General features: G+C 35.9%; 2 long non-coding RNA genes across 2 annotated transcripts; one reads left to right on the top strand and one right to left on the bottom strand.

Moving 5' to 3' along the window:
* Positions 1-14236: 14236 nt before the first annotated feature.
* On the top strand, positions 14237-16540 carry LOC125498374 (uncharacterized). Its single transcript, XR_007275361.2, has 2 exons — positions 14237-14664; positions 14768-16540. It is a non-coding gene; the product is annotated as an uncharacterized LOC125498374 (long non-coding RNA).
* A 1360-nt stretch (positions 16541-17900) lies between these two features.
* On the bottom strand, positions 17901-19656 carry LOC125491895 (uncharacterized). Its single transcript, XR_008970234.1, has 2 exons — positions 19092-19656; positions 17901-18420 (listed from the first exon to the last, which is right to left on the bottom strand). It is a non-coding gene; the product is annotated as an uncharacterized LOC125491895 (long non-coding RNA).
* Between the last annotated feature and the right edge of the window lie 1835 nt (positions 19657-21491).

The raw sequence follows: 21491 nt of genomic DNA, 5'->3' as shown, positions 1-21491 counted from the left end.
TTGTGTTTGAGACTTCTATTATTACTAAATCAACCTATTTTTTTTCTATCTAGATGTAACAGCCCGCTCTTCCGAGCTGCTAGTAAAACACACTCGACAACCATAAACTAGAATCCAAATATTAATTAAATAAAATCACAGCGGAAAAATAACCTTAAATAGACCAATGACTCGACTAATATTCCCAAAATGATATACAATGAAAAATCGATAACTATTCTCGAATCAGCTATCTAAAATACAAACTCAATCCTTAATCTAGGATGACATCATAATCTTGCTCCACTTCCAATTCCGAGCTCACAACACCAAACTTGCAAATTCAGAGAGAAAATACAAAATAAACAAAATTCCAAAATGAGCGAAAAACTCGTAAACTTTACTTCAACGCGTTGAAAACATTTTATTTTAAATCACTTCTTTTCGTTACAATGCTGGCATAGCTCACTCTCTTAAACAAATTAGTGGCAAGTACAGGTTTTGGACAAAGAACAAATGCTGCCTCCAAGATTCGTTATGGAGCCCAGTAATACTACCCCCAAGGTTCGTTATGAAGCGTAGCCGGCCGTATCAGGTCAAAAGAGTAACCATCCTCCACCCATACCTTGTCCACTTTCTATTTTCAGTTCATAAACTAAGCCAGCAAAATAGTTTTCGTATTCATATTCATTGAATAACATTCCCAGAATCAACTTATAACATCACATTCATAATTATGGCCATACTACGAACTTAAGTATTATAAAAACAAAACAGAGATCCACACACACATGGGCATGAGTAAATGATTTTACTGAACCTAAAAGTTACCTGAAAGCATTCCAATTCCAACAACGCAATTTCCTTAGCTTCATAACTCCAAATGATACTTCACTCCAAAATCATCATCCAACAATCACCTCACAACAATAATGATAATCAATAACCAAACTTAAACTAGAAATCATGATCATAACAAATTCCCAATTTAGAACTCCTTTACGACCATGATCTATAATCATTCTCAAACCAAATTAACTCATGAGTAATCCTAACAACATATACTAACTCACCCATAACAAGCTAGGCAAAATCCCTTCGTTATTCTTCTCCTTAAAGAAACTAATTAGACTCTAATAACTCATGAGTAATCCTAACAACAACAACAATATAACAACTCCACCACCACAATCCATAGCAATGACAATAGTACAACAATAACAATAATGAACAACGACAATAGAACATCACAACCACACCTACAACCACCACAACTACAAAAACAACAACATCAACCAATAACAATTACAACGACAACGCAACAACAATAACAACAAACGACAGCAACTTGGAATCAATTTACAAATCTTGAAATTAAAATTTTCAACAGGAAAAAAGAGAATTAGCGTTTACCTCTACTTCAAGAGCAGGGAAGACACGACAAGGGGGCGGACTGGGCTCCGGCAGCGGCGGAGAGCACCGACGAGGTAAGCCGCAACGCAGGGGAGTGGCGACGTTCGCCAATGAAGCAACGCGTAGCAGCAAATCACTAGACAACAACGAATAGGACAAGCACAAAGAGGACGAAGAAGATGAGAGACAAGATGTAGCCACGGTGACCGCGCAAGGTTGCACGACAGAGGAGAGAGAAAGCTCCGGCGGTAAATAGGCGGCAAGTCCGGCGAGATAGGGACATCGATCAGAACAACTCAGGGTCTTGTTGATCTTGATCCTTTATATCTTAATCAGCGTTTTCTTCGTTGTTCAGATTATGCTATAGATTATGATCCTTGTTTTCTTCGTTAATCAACTCAGGGTCTCCATGAACTTGGTTTAGATCTATTAATACTAGATGACTATTGTGTGCATTGTTATAGATGACTATTGTTTGCATTGTTATATGTTTCATGACATAAGGAAATGTATATGAATCATCTTTTTAACAATATGCATGTTCAATAACTAGTAACGGTAATTATTTCAATATGCATATTCAAGCGCATCTACTGTGTCATGAGTATATTTATGTAAATAGACTAAATTTGTATTTTTGTCAATGTAAATCAATGCTCGTGAAGTTTTAATGTTCATATAGTTGTATACGAAGTAAAGGAATAAACTTTAACTTAGGTATTCATGCAATAAATAGATAATAAAAATGTGATCAGTGATGTTTTAATCTTCATATATCGTTGTTTACAAACTAAATGAATAAGGATTAACAATTGAATAACATACCTAACAGGGGGGGAAATGTAGATATAATATGTGGCTTCTCAGTTGGGAACTTAAACTCCTGCTTCAAGAGTCGATATTCCAACTGAAGACGCATTAAATTCAATCATTGACAACATACTTCGCGGAATATATGTTTGAATTTTAGTGATTGTAAATGTTTTGCAAATACTTTCTTGAAATTCGATTCTTGACAGGAGTTTGCAATTTTTTTGTCGTAATTCATAAGATAGAAATGAAAAGAATAGATCTCCTCATATGATAAAAAAAAATGAAAATAAAATTGTTATGTAGTAATTGTATTGATTAGTAACATAAAATTTTAAAATGGTATCAACAACTTATTAATTAATTTACATTGAGTTGTATAATTCGAAGTCTAGTGTATTAACATTATTAAATTAAAAATATTTGTTATTATCTTAACCACGTATTTAATTAATGAGACGTTACATTTAATGATTCATGATTCATAAAAATATCATTTTAAAAGGAAAAATATGTTACAAGTTACAAATTAAAAAAGGGCTACTACAAATTTTTCAAAAAAAAAAAGAATGGGGGGAGGGGGAGGAAATGTGAAACTAACAACAAGCATGGGATTCGAACTCGAGACCTCATAGCCATAAACGCCTTTCAAAAGTACTGTTGTAACCAAGTTGATGGGTATTCAACCTTGTTTACAAGTTGATACATTAAGTAATTATAGTAAACACCACCGTTATTTGCAAACTATAATATATATAGGTCATGATTACTATTTAAATGTATCGTGAAACTGTACAAATCACAAACTTACAATCTTTTCAAATTTATATGTTATTAATATAATTGTTATTTTGTTTATATATATATAATCTATTTCATTTCAATTTTAATTATCATATAATGGACTCCAAACTTTTCCTAGATATTGAACATTAGATTATTATTATTATTATTATTATTATTATTATTATTATTATTATTATTATTATTATTATTATTATTATTATTATTATTATTATACACTTCGATTGATCTTTTCAGTAGAAAGTTATCATTGACATTAATATTGATTAATATTTCTATTAATGTTATTAGTATCATTCAGAGCTGTCTATTAGGGGGAGCAACCTGAGCAACGACTCAGAGCCCCCCTTTCAGATGGGATCTACCTTTCAAAAAGTGGAAAGTAAATTATCAAAAAATGTTTTGGAAGGTTATTTTTTTCATCTTCGACTTTTTCTCTCACTTTATTTCGTTCTCAACATTTCAATAGGTATGGCTCATAATATTCATTATTTTTTTTTCCTATCTATTATTTTTAAGTTTAACCAACAACCATGCCTTTTGCACCATTTGTCGGTGCCAACCATCATGGGTAGCTCGTATTAATTAGTTCTATACATTTCAATAGCTATGGCTCATAATATTCATTATTGTTTTTTTCTATTTAGTTCTCAACATTTCAGTAGCTATGGATAATAAGATTCATTATTTATTCCTATTTATTATTTTAACTCCTTTGTTGTCAAACACCAACTCTCGGTTCAGTTACATCCCACATTAGACCTTTTGCCATCATGTTCAAATGGTCCAGGTATGCAATATGCTCCATAATGTTTGTTAAAATACTAAGATAGTGGTAACAACTTATTTCAGTAACACCAACATCAACCACACATTAAATATCTTAAAATTTGTAGCATAAGAACCACAGGCGATCCCTTAAACCCCTTACTAGCATGCCTTACTCCATACATGACCATCCAGTCAAGTATGTATTTGGACCAATTATATTTCTTGAGTTCATTGATAAACTTGTTTTCAACAGCCAACAATGGTTTGGACTAATGTAGTTGCTTGTTGTAATGCAGAAAATATTTGCCATAATAAACAAAACAAAATGCTTCGAAAACTCTTTGTTTTCCTCATTTTTATCTCTACACATATCGTACACGACGCCATAGCTAATACCACTTGCATTTTGGTAAAAACTCTTCAATTTTTGAAACTTTGAATCTTTGTTGTCCACCTTAGGAATCTCATAAGTCATATTACCATACGGTAGTCCCGTAATCCAAACAACGATCTCCTCATAAATATTAATCTTGTAGTCGTCTCTGATACAAAAAACTTGTCTTGCGGCATCCCAACGACTAAACAAGTATGCCAAGAAATTCATTTCAATTTTTTTTATTCTTATTTTTAAAAATGTCTTAGAAACGGTTTTATTTACAAACTTTTTCCTTCCATCACTCATTTTTTTCTCCAACTTCCTAATATCTTGGGGGTAAGCCCTTATAGTGGGATACTACACCAAAAGAAACAGGCTAAAAAAGTTAACATATTCAAAGATACCGATAATTTTGAAATTGTTTAATTAGGCAATGACATGTTGCATCCAATGTTATTAAAATCGCAATCCGGATTGTAGGATCGTGCGATCCTACGATCCAGATTAGCTTTATCGATCCGGATCGCTGGAAGAATCGCAATCCCATAGGATCATATTAGGATCGCATCAGGATCATTAGGATCGGTGGAATCACGATCCTGATGCGATTTTAACGATCTTAGTGTTTAGCTTGCAAATGGACTTGTTTTGTTTCAAAAGGTTATCTGCATCCCAAACATGTAAGATAAGAACAGGCCCACCCAAATATTTCACCTAAATAACGTGAAAGTCTAAATCCCTAATCTATCATCTGCAGTCACGGCAGCCATGCTTGGTGGTTGCTCCTTGCCTCCTTGTCTTCCCCGTTGTCCCAGGCTCCAAGATATACGATTTGTTCAGCTAGTCTATCTTATGTTTTATTTGCAGTCTGCACGAGTGAGTTTTCTCTTCTATTGGATTTTTTTATTTACTTTTTCAATTACTTTTTCTTGCTACTTGTTGATTTTATTGTTTGGTGATTGTTTGTGAGTTTATGTTGTTGTTGCCATGTTAAAGAGTTTAAATTGAAATTCATTTGAATTTTGATTTCGTTATGCTTAGTTTGTCATTTTTTTTTATTTGTTGTTGCATAGTTAACTTATCCAATGTTTCGATTGATTTCATTATTTCAACTTCTCTTCTATTTGTTAGCTTAATTCATTCCTCTAACCTCAATATTTGTCTAATTATATTAGTTTTTTTGTGCTAATAAAATGTCACTTTATCTGGTAGATAAAAAGAGAAAAAATGTTTCTGCAGGTAAGACTCTAGAAAAGTGAAGTATAAATATTGCCAGGTTGTGACTTGTGCATGCTGGTGGAATCAAGAAAGAGATATTCCTAGTTTGGTAGAGATATGTTGGTGTAAACATTTTATATATTTGTTTTTTTTTAGACTATTGTTATTGTATGTTTGGATTTTTAGATTATGTAATATCAACTATCTTTAGATAAATCACAAGTTTCTAGCATCATTTAACTTCAAGTATGAGAAAGGTACGAGTAAATTTGCTAGAATCGACTTAATCTTTCAATATTCCTAGGATCTTACGATCCTACGATCCAATCTTGCTAGCCTCTCACGATCCAAAGTAGGATCGCGATCTAACAACATTGGTTGCATCAGTCGCTTAGGGGTTAAGACTTGTTTCTTATGTTTTTAGGTCCTTCCACACGTGAGCAGTCCCCCTTCAACTACTACCGCCTTTCCTTTTGAAGAAGCCGCTTCAACCTCCTAAAACAACACCAAGATCAACATTAGCAACACAGTCCCTCGTACTCCACCAGATATATCATGCAACACAAACATTGATACATAACCTAAACCCTATATTTCTTGATATGATACGAATACTCACTTGTGTAGAAGCCTCTTTGCTAGTTCTGCTTCTCTCGTTGCCTCGCTTTTTTGTTGTTGCACTCAGTGTTGTCAAGATTGGGATCCTACTTTGGATCGTAGGGTTGGTAGGATCGAATCGGTTGGATCGGATTGTAGGATCGTAAGATCCTATACAATTCGGTAATAGAGATAATTATGCTAGAAAATGGTGAGAACCTCGTGTTAAAAATTTACACATAATATTAATGACTAATTTCATTAGCAAATGGTGATAGTATTTTAATACTATAAGATTGAAGTAACATGCAACCATAATATAATAGGATAAATTTAAAATGGGAAATTACTAAATGATTATTCACAATAGGATCGGATCTTAGAGCCTTAGGATTGTAAAATTGTATTAAGATCCTACAATGTGATTTTTTGTTGTTGGGTAGGATCGAAAGATCCAAAAAAATTAAGATCCTGCGTAGGTTTGAGATCGGTGAGGTTCTTTCATATCTTAGGATCGAGATCGATGAGGTTCTTCCAGATTATAGGATCGTAAGATCCGGATCGGGATTTTAACAACACAGGTTGCACCTCCTTTTGAAGCACCAACTTCAATACTTAGATGTGTACTATCTGATGGAACATTTGACTTATCTACATTTTGTTGTTGCTCCAGTGGGCATGTTGTGTTAGTGTCCTCTTCATCCTCTATTCTAAGTTGTTACCATGAACAATAATAACATTACCATTATTGAACTTTCAGTTACTATAAGATACAATATATATCAATGATTGTGGAAGTAATAACAAGCATGCATGGAATTCAAACTCGAGACCTCAGAGCCATAAATGCGCTTTCAAGTTTGCAGTTGTAACCAAGTTGACGGGATATTCAACCGTGTTAACAAGTGGATACATCAAGTAGTTGTATTAAACATCACCATTATTTGCAAATTATAATATAGATCCTGTTTACTTTTTAAATGTATCATGTTACTAAACAAATTACAAACTTATAATAGTTTGAACTTTTTTCGTTATTAATTTTATGATATTTTTATTAAATAATCTGTTTTACTTTCAATTTTAAACTATTAATATATGTAAAAGAACATACACAATACAAATTTCTACTTTTCAACTTGTAGTAATTCTCACACGTTAACTACGTGATACTTTTTTTTAGAAAAAAATTACTTATTTTAGTTTGAACTTGTCGTTAGTAAATCACTACAAGTTGATGCTAAACTATATAAAGAATCTTTATAGGCCTTATAATAATTATTCATTAATTATGTGCTTTAATTTATTCATTCATTAGAATTGTGTTTTAAAATGTCGGAGCATAAACCTGTGATAAATTATAAATTTTGTTTATAAACTTATAGTCACGTGTTAAAAGATGTTACACATGTTTTGCACTATTGAAAGATTATGTTATAACTTGTTAAAATGAATATGACATATTTAATGAAAAAATAGTACTTGCAGATAATTATAATTGATGGGTTAGAACAACAAATATGCAGTATTTTTAAGGTTTTTGTAATGTATGGTAAAAGAGAACTGGGGACAGAGAGAGTATATCAATAACATGGTTATTAATGTAACTAAACCGGTTAGGTTCAAAATTGGAAGCTTAAATTCTTACTACTCTGTTACTAATAAATACAATATTTTGTCAAAATTAACAAATACAAATGCAATTTAAGCAAAAGTTTTTTAACATTTTTATACTAACTCTTAATAGTTTAAATACTTTGTTCATTGTTTATTATAAGGCACCAGAATTATTAATCTTGTTATATACGAATACTGAAAGTGCTACTACAAAATAAAATAAAAATACAAAAGAATGCGGGGAGGGGGACGAAATGTGGAAGTAATAGCAAGCATGAGATTCGAACTTAATACCTCATAGCCCTAAACGCGCTTTTAAGTGTCGAATTGTAATCAAGTTGACGGGATATTTCAACCGTGATAACGTACAAGTGGATAAATTAAATTGTTTTAGTGAACACCACCGTTATTTGCAAATTATAATATAGGTTATGTTTACTATTTTAATATTTCGTGTTACTAGAAAATCACAAACTTACAAACGTTTATAATAACAAGCACCAGATTCAAACTCGAGACTTTTATAATAACACTTAATAGTTTAAATACTTTATTTATTGTTTATTATAAGGACCCATAATTATTAATCTTGTTATATACAAATACTAAAAGTGCTACTATAAAATAAAATAAAATAAAATAAAACAAAAAAATGGAGGAGGGGGGGATGTGGAAGTAATAGCAAGCATAAGATCCGAACTCGAGACCACACAACCATAAACACGCTTTTAAGTTTGCAATTGTAACCAAGTGGACGGGATATTCAACCGTGATAACAAGTGGATAAATTAAATACTTGTAGGAAACCCCACCATTATTTGCGAATTATAATATAGGTTATGTTTGCTACTTTAATGTGTCGTATTACTAAAAAAATCACAAACTTGCAAACGTTTCATTTATGGTTCAAAATTTTGTTATATATATATAATCTGTTTAATTTAAAATGTAATGGACTCCAAACCTTTGCTGGATTGGAAAGTGTGATTTTTGGTTCTACGCACGAAGCTTAATTTCTCACTGATCTGTTACTATGATGTCATTGTGATTATCCAATGTCCCTATTATGTTACTAATCAATAACAGTATGAATAATATGAAGTTGTCGAACATATGAATAAAATAGAGGGCTCATAGTAGAAGATGAATATGATGAAGGTAATATAAGAATAATCTAAAGAAAAAAATTAGAAGTATTTTTTTTAGTTTTAAACAAAGGATTACTATAAATCAAACAAAGAAAACTTCATAAAATAGATCTTTAAAACGAAGACAAAGAACAAATCATTTAAAACAAAAAATTATCTCTCGAAAACTATATAATTCATATGAATTTACGTTAAAATAAACAATTTTTTAAGCAAAACATGAATAAATATAATGTTTTAAAGAAAATATAAAAATGTTTGGGCCCATGGTCAAGCCCAATAAATATCACAAAACACTTCTCAAGGCCTAGGTTATAGGCATTAAGAGGGTCCAATAGCTTTACAGGAGTAAAACAGCTTTACCTTAAAAAGGTGACAGCTTTCCTAGGTGTTGGGATGTTCCCAAAAGGGTTTCCTGTCTGGGGGATTCCCAACTCTATAAAGACCAATAGTCCCATCAATGAACATGTATTCAATTCTCACCTAACTAAACCAGAGCATCTCTCTCTAGACTTGCTTACTTTCTCTCTCTAATCCATCACTGACTTGAGCGTCGGAGGGGCTTTCCCGAGAACACCATTGGGCCAGTTTTTCCTTGTTTTGCAGGATTGGCAGTGACAAGACTCAGGATTATAATCTAACTCGTGATTTGACTCTCACCTTAAACACATTACTCTTTTGACTAGCTTCTTAGCCGAAACAGTTTGGCGCCGTCTGTGGGGATACTACATCTCAAAGTCACGTACCAAGAGTAACATGACACCTCGAAGGAAAACAACCCGAGGTTCACCATCTCGCCAACCAACACCCCTCCAATCTCAACAACCACATGTCTTGGTTGAATCCCTAGCAATAGATGATGAGGGATCGACCCCCCGAAATGACGAACACTAAGCTCCCCGGGATGAACCTGCTCCTGTCATAATGGCCGGTATAGAGAGGATATCCCAGCAGCTGATTGACAATATGCAGAAAAGCCTGCAAGAGCTCATTGCCAGGATCCCTCAACTCAATCAAAGGGCGCCTAGAGCGCTAACGCAAGGAGAGCCTCGAGAAGGGGATGATCTTTGCACTCACGTCCCTAACCGGGACGGGCAACGAGTGGGGAGAGAGAGGTCCTGGAAGGAAAACTCCCAAAGGACCCCGAATCGGATGCTAGGCACATCATAGAAGAAAACCGTAAACGCATGATGGACCAAGACGCTCTGAACATACTCAACAAGAAGAGAGATGAGCGAGAAAAGACAAACCAGGAGGAACAAGCTCATTCTCGGACACGACGGAGGGAACGAGAAAGGTCCCCTGTTGGGTCCAAGAGAACGAGGCACGAAGATGAAGGGGACTCGGGCCCTCCTCAGAATAAGACCCTTGTTTTGGTAAACCAGGGAGTGCTCAATTTCATGACCCCATTCAGTCGGGAGATCATGGATGTCCCTAACCCGGGAAAGATCAAGGTCGCCTCCATCGAGCAGTAGTCTGGTAGTAGTGACCCCGAAGAACACATGACGGCCTACAAAGCCCAAATGAGTGTACAGACTTGATGTGAGCCACCTAGTGTCGCTACTTCCCGACAACCCTCAAAGGGTTGGCGCTCAGTTGGTTCTCGGGCTTGTCACTCGACATCATCACCAACTTCTCAGTTCTGGAAGCTTTGTTTCATCAACATTTCATAGCTGGACGTAGACACAAAAAGACCAACATTCATCTAATGTCAATCAAAACACCAAGAGCATGAGGGCCTCACTGATTACATCAAGAGGTTCAATGAGAAATTATTGAAGATATCGGATCTTCAAGACGGGGTAGCATTTACCGCCTTAATGTGAGGTCTATGGCCGGGAAAGTTTAGGTGGTCCCTTGTAGAAAACGACGCCACCACCTTTACCGAAGCCATGAGTCGGGCTCAAAAGTTCATACAGGCCTCCGATATATGCAAGCCTGTCGAGGAGAAATCTAAGAAGAAGAAAGAAGAGGTCCCTTACTGGGAATCGAACAAAAGCGCGAGGAACAATCAACAACTCCTCCCGAGAGCAGCAGATAATGGGAATGACCCCGTTTCAACAGGAACAGGTGAGAGATCTATCTAGATCTTAAGCACAAGTCAGTAATGCCCATTCCTCCCCCCATAAGAACCTCAAACGACAGGCGAGATCAGAGGCTATGGTGCGAGTACCATCGGGAGTGTGGTCATACCACAAAAGACTGTCGGGAATTGAAGAAGGCATTGGATCACTTTGCTGATCAAGGAAAGTTGAACCGATACACCAAGCATTCCCGAGAATAGAAGGGAAGGAAAAGGAAGCAATAAATGACAGTGATAACACCGAGTGTTATGTTAGTGTCATAGCGGAGGGCCACGCCTCGGGAGGACCAACTAATCGAGCTCGGAAAGCTCATCTACAATCAATGAAGCAGCATGTTTTATAAATAGAACCATCGAGGACGGGATGTCCTGTGATGACGTTCGGGGAGCCTGACCGGCACATACACCCCCCCCCCCCCCAACGACGACCCTTTAGTCATAGAGATGAAAATCACCAACTCTCGGGTCAAGAGGATCATGGTCGACAGGCATTATCACCCTCGACTGTTTACCCAAGTTGAAATATACTGAGAAGGATGTGACCCCTACTAGCTAGCCGCTAATCGATTTCGGGGGCGGATCCGTCTACCATCTCGGGTGCGTAAAGCTGGTCGTAAGGCTCGGGGAGAGAGAGGAAAAGGAAGGAGTCTACCAGTCGACTTCCTAGTAGTTGACACCCCGCTACCTTACAACGCCATCATGGAAAGGCCCACGATGAACAAAATAAAAGCGGCCATCTCGATATACCAGTTGCTCTTACAATATGAAATAGACGACGGGCATGTCGGAAAGATCTATGGGGACCAACAGACAACCCAGGAGTGTTACACCAACAGTTTCAAAACTAACGTGCCAGAAGAGCATCCTCGGAAGAGAAAAAGAGGAGCAATCTGACACCCCTATTGGACTCGGGGTTTACATCTCTAAGAATCCCAAATCTTATGAACGACCCCGACCAGTAGAGGAAGTTGAGGAAGTGGTAGTAGATCAAGAAGCCAGGCATACATTGAGGGTTGGCGCAAACCTCAACCCCGAGATCATAGAAGAACTACGTCATACCTTGAAAGAGTTCAAAGACATCTTCGCCTACTCAGCTTCCGACATGCAGGGACTGGATCCCACTTTCGCCTCTTATGAGCTAAATATCAAGGAAGGGTTCCGTCCTATAAAGCAAAAGCTCAGGCACCAGGGGCCCGAGAGGAAGGGTTCTGTCATCGACTACTTTCCTGAGCCGACCACGAGGCTCGAAATCACCTATACACATCCGAGTGGGGGCTATTGCTCGTCCTATCGGCTCGGGATTGACTTTTTTCAAAGCCCGATAGGTCCGAGTCCTTGTCTGCTTCACCAAGATGGACCATGGTGTTCGAAGTCACCTACTCATCCGAGTCAGGGCTACTCTCCCAACGATTTCTGACCTCCTCGGGAGCTAAACTGGGCACCTGAAGAGCTTGAGTCCCTACCCCGAGGCTTGTACCACTCTTGGGATATAACAAACACCCCTCTAAGGAGTTGTCGGGGTTTACAATACCTACGCACGAAGTCAACACCAAGTTGCTCTATGCTCAAAATGCTCTCGGAATCGGGGGCTGGGAATGCTCCTACAAGAGGTTGGTTGCTATAAAAGCTCTCGGGGTCAGGGCTATCAACACCCCCCAAGGGGTCTGTGGTCCTTAACGCCCTCAGGATTGGGGCTACAAAGACACCCCTCAAGGGTCTAGAACTCTAGATGTTCTCAGGGTCGAGCCTGAGGCTTTACCCCTGTTATCTCAACCTTGTCGGGTAAACCACTCTCGGGTCGAGACTCGAGCCAGGGAGGGCCCGTGTTAACCTTAAGCAATCATCATTGTTGTCTGAGGCAAAACTCACAAAACTCCGCCAACCAACCGTGTCCAGGATCGAGAATCCAACTTCGATTACTTGTCGGGGGGATAATTGTATGGGCCCATGGTCAGGCCCAATAAATATCACAAAATACTTCTCAGGGCTTAGGTTATAGGCATTAAGAGGGTCCACCAGCTTTTTAAGAGTAAAACAGCTTTACCTTAAAAAGGTGACAACATTCCTAAGTGTTGGGATGTTCCCAAAAAGGTTTCCTGTCTGGAGAATTCCCAACTCTGTAAATACCAACAGTCTCATCAATGAATAGGTATTCAATTCTCACCTAACTAAACCAGAACATTTCTCTCTAGGCTTGCTTACTTTCTCTCTCTAACCCATCACTGACTCGAGCGTCGGAGGGGCTTTCCTGGGAATACCACCGGCCAGTTTTTTCATGTTTTGCAAGATTGGCAGTGACAAGACTCGGAATTATAACCTAACTCGAGATTTGACTCTGACCTTAAACACATTACTCTTTTGACTAGTTTCTTAGCCGAAACAACAAATAATACAAAACGAATGTTTACAGTGTAGAGAAAAATAATAGCAAAATTAGATTCTTCGAACATTATGAAAAAATATACTTTGTAAAAGAATAATTGAATTTAAGAATATGAAGAACATGAAAATATAAAAGAGAGAAAGATAAACACAAAAAAATTAATACCAAAAAATTGAAAGGAAAGAGAATGTGTTAGTTGGAATTAGTAACATTAATTATGACTTGAAAATACAAATTAGATTTGAAATTAATAATTTAATTTGCATTTGAAATTTAAATAAAAATTTTAAAAAAATAAATTTGGAATCCAATTCAAACACCAATAAAAAGCTATTACATCATTGATGTATGTTTGACCCACGTATAAATGGATGTGTATTGTGTAGCCTTTGCCGAGATAATGGTATGTTTCATTTTTCCGGGGAGAGTTTTGATATTAATTGTTCTTTTTTATCCAAAGTTTTGATATTAATTGTCATTGTCTTCCAAAATTTATTTAGAATACACGTGTAACCGCTAAGCGCACCAGCTAGCGTCACGAGTGTAAACTGCGAAAAGTGATTCGCAACGTCAGCAAGTTCAATAATTCGAATATAAAAGTGGGCCCATTTGTGAGTCCCACTCAAGCAAACGGGGACCATGCTCATCTTATGTATTGGCGCCACTTGTCCCGTGGTCTTCAATGTCGTGTCCAAAATTCAGAGGAAGTGTGGTAAAAAGAGTCTAGCGGGCCCATTATAATTGTGTTAGACTTCCGGTGTGTCATAATCTTGTCACCTTGGCATGGGTACACGTGGTATCTGGTATGCCTTTGCTAACTAAGCCGACAGTAATTTTTGCTTCATTCCGCAACATTTTACCATTAACTAGTTATTAGTTCCAGACTATGCCTCAAGTAAGAAAAGTTCATTTATAATATATAATTTATGATAATAACACCAAATATAACTTAGTCTAGTGGGTAAACTTTATATGTATTTGAGCTTTCGAAATCATTGCACAATTTTTACAATTTCCTTTTGATATATTTATATAGATTGTATGCTAACTAAGTCAATTTTTTCTGTTCGATTTAGCAAACTTAAATGAAAGCAATTCTATATACCGCTTGGCGCTTGCTCAGAAGTTAGAAGTGGAGTGTTGATATCCTTTGTACGAAAAGAGAAGCTAACAAGTAACATGGTGGCCTATATGGCTAAGGCTAAAGAAGCAGTGGAACAGAAAGACGAAAGAGTTTAAGGAGTCGTTTGGTTCACTATTTTTGGGTTTTAAGAAATGGAATCAATCATCGATTTCCTTTCGATTTGTTTGGTTCAACCCTTAAACAATCCTTTACCATTACTTGATGCTAATGGATTCCCACAATTTGTTACCTTACCCCCGCTCAAGTAACAAAATCCATTACTTCAAGTTAATGGTTACCCTTGATTTCCATTCATTGGATTCAACCAGACACTCAACAAAGGTAATCATTTTTGTTATCATTCTCCTTCTCTATTTGTATCCATTCCCTTTCCATTTCATATCTTGAACCAAAACTACTACTAATTGTATGATATGCTCCCTAGGCATGTCAGCCTGTCAGGGAGGTGTTCTTGAAAGATCTGCAATATGTGCCTAGTTCTTCTTAGGCGAGCTTGGGCCGAGCTTGGGGAGTAGAAATTTGAATAGGGTCAATGGCTGAATTATTAGATGGGTAGGGTAGGTCAAGTTATTTTTTTTCCTCGACATGGTTAAGTTGTTCGAGATAACTTACACTTTAATTTAACTTCCTTTCCCTCCATAAGAAAATAAAAGCAATTTGGTTCATTTTAGGTAAAAAATGTTTGTATGGATTGGTCCATATTAAATTAGTATAAATCTAATGCTAATTCATGTGATTTATTAAAAAAAGACTATTATATAAAAAAAATATTTATTCCATTTCGTTTTAAATGCAACAAAAAGTATTATTTATGAGATATAAAATATTTATTTGTTAGATTCAAAACGAAACAGAGAATTTTAAAAGATGAGTAGATATAGTTTGTGAAATTTGACTATGTAAAAAAGAGGGTACTATATTATAAAGTGAGAATTTTATTATGATAAATTAGTGTGAGAAAGAGTGATTATATTTTTAAAAAATAGTCACTATGGTAGATATTAATTACATAATATAAATTAAGATTTTTAAAAGGTTACTATATGGAAAAAAAGTCATTATGTTAAATAAGTGGATTTGATCAACAATAATATTATTCTGAATCATGTTCACGCAAGATTAACTCTCATTTTAGTGTATTTATGTTAAATCCAATTCAATTTACTTCAATTTTAGATACTTAAAGAACAATAATGGATATGACATGTCTACTTTATCTTATTATTGTGTATTTTAAAAAAATTAAGAAAAGATCTTCATTATTAGTATAACATAAAAAACAAAAGGTATTATTTTTTATATATTAAATTATTAATAAGAACATGGTCAAAGCTTATATAATTTTACCACTTAAGTTTCTCACTTATTAAGGGGTTGTTTGGTATATAAAAAAATAATATAGATAATAGAAGTTTCCACAATTTCAGATTTCGGTAGTTGTTTGGTTGACAGGAATGCAGAAAATGGGGAAAGTGAGCGCAATGAAAATTCATGAGAATTTGAAATTCCTACAAAATTTAGGAATTAATTATACCTGCCCTTTTCTTTATCACTCACAATTCCTATATAAATTCTTATGAATTACAACTTCTCTTATAACTGTCAAATAATTTAGACTAATTTCTAGAAATTTCATAAAAATATTTATTTTCCACATATTATAAATTTCTATGAGAATTTTATTCACATCGTAACCAAGTACTAAAAGAACAGGTTGAGTGCATTGTGCATGTGAGTTGTGACTATTAAGGGTGCAAGTTTTAGAATTTATAGTTGGGCTAAAGAAGTTGGGGCAATAGAGTATGGGGCCTGAAAGTTTTCTCGCTGCCGTGTGCTGGGTAGATGTAAACTGCTACAGACTGCATGTGAGCTTGAACAGAACAATAGGAAGCAGATTATTGTCTTGTCGTGGGCTGCTACTAGATTGGGTGTCGGTTACTTGTTGCTCGGCCTATCAAGCAGCACGTGGATAGTAAATGACTAAATGTGCAGCATCAACAGAGATGGGCTTCTACATGAACGGGTACGTGGGTCTTAAGTGGACAGCAATGGGCTTGCAAGCATGTGTTGCCAGCAAGCTTTTAGCTTTGATAATGCAGAATCTTGTCCATTTTTTTAGTTTCGAAACCTTATTAAGGGGCTACAACAAAATTGTAACCATTACAATTACTTAATTTCATGTCATCGTTTTAAGCGCCTCATTTTGTTCATTGATTTTGTTGACCTTTAAAACATTAAAAAAATTGCTAAACACTAGGTGTACAATTAATTGTGTATTAATAAATGTATTTTTTAGTTTAATTATAAAAATCAATTTAATGAATGGTTGAAATTAGCAAGTTATCATAACTACAATGAATTTGTAAAATTATTCGTTAGTATCATTCTCTTGCTTTTGGATTTTCTCTTGCATTCTCCCCTAGATTGAAATGGATAGTTTAAAAAGAAATGATTGGAGTAATAATTTTCCCTTCTAAAAAAAACCCTTCATGAAAAAGGAGTAATAGTCTAATTCTATACTTGAATTTCAAAGAACTCATGTGATAGGAATTAGTAAAAGATAGACAAAGATTAATAAAAAAAGGGAAATATATGTGATAGAAGTGTCTACGAGAGATAGAGATAACATGTTACCAATTAAGAAAATGAAGCAAGCAACTCGACTCTAGGGTGAAACTAGGGTTCGAGTGGGGAGTTTGGCTTTTCCAATGAAAAGTCTCGATTGTCGAGCCTAATATCCCTTCTTGGATTATTGTCAGCCTGATAGCTGGTGATATTGCAGCAAAGTATTCTAATTTACGAATCTCGGAGGATAAGAATGAAATTTTATCTTTCGATGATGGACATGATGACCAAGAGGACTCGGGAATCAACCTATCCCTAGTCAGGAAAGTTTTAACAATCAGACCACATAATTTTAAGGCCATGAAGAAAACCTTGAATCAGATTTGGGTTTTATCGAAAGGAGTGTTGTTTAGATCAATAGAGAATGGCCTGTTTGTTGTACAATTTGCTTATTTAAAGAACAAGTCGAAGGTCTTGGTGGGGAGGCCATGGACTTTCATCCAAAATCTGGTGCTGTATAACGAGATCGATGGTAGGGCACAACCATCGAATACTACCTTGACACACACCTTCCAATGAACAGCAGGCCCGAGAAGAGGGTGAGAACAATAGGGAGAGGTCTAGGGAAGGTGTTAGCGATTAGATCGGATGAAATTGTGTGGGATAAATTAGCTCGATTGAAGGTTCTTATTGATGTTAAAAAAACCCCTACGTCACATTCAACAACTTCCGAACAACGATGGTTTGATTGCGGTAGTGGAAGTAAAGTATGAAAGGCTTCCCAACTTCTACTATTTTTGTGGTCTTCTTGTCCATATTGAACGTGATTATCAACTAGCAACTGAAGAAGGTAAAGAGGATGAAAAGCAGTGGGGCTCGTGGCTTAGAGCCTCACTGTAAGAGCCCGCTCTTCCGAGCTGCTAGCGAAACACACTCAACAACCATAATCTAGAATCCAAATCTTAATTAATTAATATAATCGCAGCGGAAAATATCCTTAATTACACCAATAACTCCACTAAAATTCCCAAAATATTATATACAACGAAATGTAAATAACTATTCTCAAACCAATTATCTAAAATACAAAGTCAATCCTTATCCACAAATACAACTTAATCCTTAATCTAGGACAACATCATAATCTTGCTCCACTTCCAATTTCGAGCTCACAACACCAAACCTGCAAATTCAGGGAGAAAATACAAAAAAATAAAATTCCAAAAATAAGTGGAAAACACGTAACCTTTACTTCAGTCCGTTATAAACATTTTATTTCTCAAATCATTTTCATCTCGTTACAACGCTGGCATAGCTCACTCTCTTAAACAAATCTGTGGCAAGTACAGACTTTGGACAAAGGACAAACACTGCCTCCAAAGTTCGTTATGGAGCCCAGCAATACTACCCCCAAGGTTCGTAATGGAGCATAGCCGACCGTATCAGGTCAGAAGAAGTAACCGTCCTCCACCCATACCTTGCCCACTTCCTATTTTTGTTCATAAACTAAGCCTGCAAAATAGTTGCATATTCATAATCGATAAATGACATTCCATCATCACATTCATATCTTTGCCATAGTACGAACTTAATTATCAAAAACATAATTGAAAGATCACACACAATCTCCTTCATAATCTCGAATGATACTTCACTCCAAAATCATCCTCCAAGAATTACCTCACAACAGTAACGATAGTCAACAACCAATCTTAACTATTCTAAACTAGAAAACATAATCATAACTGATTCCCAATTTAGAAATTATCAACCTTTAACATCCCAATTCCATAATAATCCTTAATTCATAATCATAACTAGCAACTACGCACCAACAACCACTACGACAGACAACAACCACCCAATATGGCGCAACAACACCACTACAACATTGCATCATCAACAACAGCGCAACAACAACGCATCACCACCACCAACAATTATAACATCATCGAAGAACATCAAACAACAGCAATACAACAATGACAACAATTTAATAATAACAGCGCTAACAACAACGCAACAATAACAAGAACAACAGAACAACATCACAAACAACAACCACCACAACTCCTCTCAATTAAACTATACTCCATAATTAAACTCCTAATCATAATCTAAATATAAATTAGGCTTGAACTACTAATCAAGAATTCCAAATTAAAAGCAAAGAGGTAAGTTACCTTTGGTCTACTAGGAGCAGCGAAGAACAGAGGGATGAAGGGGTTTTCGAAGCTTCGGTGCTCCGCGGCGAGGCGCCGCAAGTCAGGCGAAGGTGTGTCACAGCGAAGCACATTCGCGAATGAATCAGGGGAAAGAGAAAAACAGGACAACAACAACGTCACCGGTAGCTAATAACAACAGCCGCGACAGCATCGCTAAAACAACAATATCAACAGCGACGACAAACATAGGGAAGAGAGGAAGAACACGAGCACCACACCAAGCTGCAACAAGTTGAAAACGGCCTAACAACGACGCACCGGGGAGAAAATTCGGCAAGAAGAAACTCCAGCACAAATCAAGATGAAGGTACGAGGAGGAGAGAGACTCGAGGAGCACATATGAGAGGAAGAGAGTAGCGAGACGACGCCAACAAGGGGAAAACTCTGGCGAGCCTGGAAGAAGCGCAGGCGAAGGTGAGCGAGAGAGTTTCACGGGGTCTGGGGTTTTTTGGGTTTTCGTCAGTTGGGGTTTGGGGTTTTTTTTTGAGAGACACATAAGAGAGAGAGGGTTTAAGGGGGGTTTTATTTCTTTCATTAACAAACGGAATGGGAGAAATGATAAACCTCTAACTGCTAGATGTTTATAAACATCTAGCAGGGGTAAAATTGTCAATATATATGAAAAAAAGTTATCAGTCAAACAAAAAAGTAATCTCGAAAATTGGGCACTGTCAGAAAATTTCGATGCTAATATATGATGTTCATGCTACTACAACTTGTGTTCGTGTAATTATAACTACTGTTTATGCAACTAAAAATAGTGTTTATGTATAAACATATAGTGTTCGTATTTTTTTAATTGGACACTGTCAGAAGATTCCGATACTAATATACAGTGTTCATGCTACTAGAACTAGTGTTCGTGTAACTATAACTAGTGTTTATGCAACTCACAATAGTGTTGTGTATAAACAGATAGTGTTCGTATTTTTTTTTTACATATCTAAATAAGAGATAGAGAAGAGTAAAATAAAAATATGATGAAATTATATCAAGATGGATGTCTATTTGTAGAGAATAAAAATATATGAATATTGGTATATTTTTTATTTTTTTCTAAAATATATTTTTTGAGATATACAAGTTTAAAAAATTGGAAAAAGTAATTTGTTTGGATAAAGAATATAATGACATGTGTACCACTTATATGTTGCCACATGAATGTTAGATGTTTGGCAAACATCTAGCAGTTAGAGGTTTATCATTTCTCAACGGAATGGGGATATTGGGTTCGGTTTGTAAACCGACAAAGAGAGGTGTAAGGAACCGAGTCTGGTTTTCTAATTTGCGAAACACCGCTTAACTAATTGCACAAACCCAAAATATAAAATAATAATAATAATCTCATATAATTAAATAAATAAATACATAACAACCACGACAATATAATTATACTCCAACTCAAAAATAAAATAAGAGTATTCGAAAAATAATTAACTTAATAATTATGATTAGCTTTTAATAAACGCTTTTAAAAACAAGCATGTTACAATCACCGTGAAGGGTAAGGATTAAGATAAAGAAGGAGGTTAAGATGTTCTATAGTTGTGCTCGTGTCTTAGAGTTTCAACAAAGCCTACGGTGGAAGCTAGAGGTGTTGAGAGGGAGACTCTTGATGCTCGAGTTCTTGTAATAGGAAAGGGTTAGATGATGGTAGTGGGCGTGAGCTTCACCAAATAGGGGTTGATATTACGCTGTTAGTAGGCGTGGATGAAGGGGCGAAAACATCTGCTTGTTACTAATCATGCAAAAAATGAGAATTTGTGTACGAGTAATGTAAGTTCAGTTCCAATGTTTTCTTTTAGCGTTGACTCTCATAAACGTGCCCCAGTTAAATTACATAAAGTCAAAACTCACGCTTGAACTAAAATGAATAATCTAAAGCATGTTATGTTGGTTGATAAAAATGATGAAATAACTGAGATGGTTGATGGAAATATGCTAAAAAGAAAAGTTCTAGATGAGATGATTGTTGATGATTCGTTGAACGATTATATAGACCATAAAAAGGCCAAAGTGGATGATAATGTTACCTGTGGCAGCAAGGTAAATTCTGTTGAGGTGGAGGTTGGTGATGTCTGATCCTACCAGGCATTATGAATCTATTATGTTGGAACTGTCAGGGCTTAGGCAACCCTTGGGAAGTTTGTAGGCTCCGGGGATTGAGTATGATTTCAAATATTAGCCTGGTTTTTATCTATGAAACAATGATTAATCGAAAAGCTAGTGAAAATTAGAAGTCTTGCTTGAGTTTTGATTATGCTTTTGTTGTTGATAGTGTTGGTAGGTATGGTGGCTTGTATGTTTACTGGAAGTCCGCTACTATTAATTTTTCTTGATCTCTTTTTCTAATTATCA

This window comes from Beta vulgaris, chromosome 1 (assembly GCF_026745355.1).
Source record: "Beta vulgaris subsp. vulgaris cultivar EL10 chromosome 1, EL10.2, whole genome shotgun sequence".
Taxonomy (NCBI): Eukaryota; Viridiplantae; Streptophyta; class Magnoliopsida; order Caryophyllales; family Amaranthaceae; genus Beta; species Beta vulgaris.
Note: the sequence above shows the minus strand (reverse complement) of the source record. Positions and strands in the feature narration are given on the sequence as shown.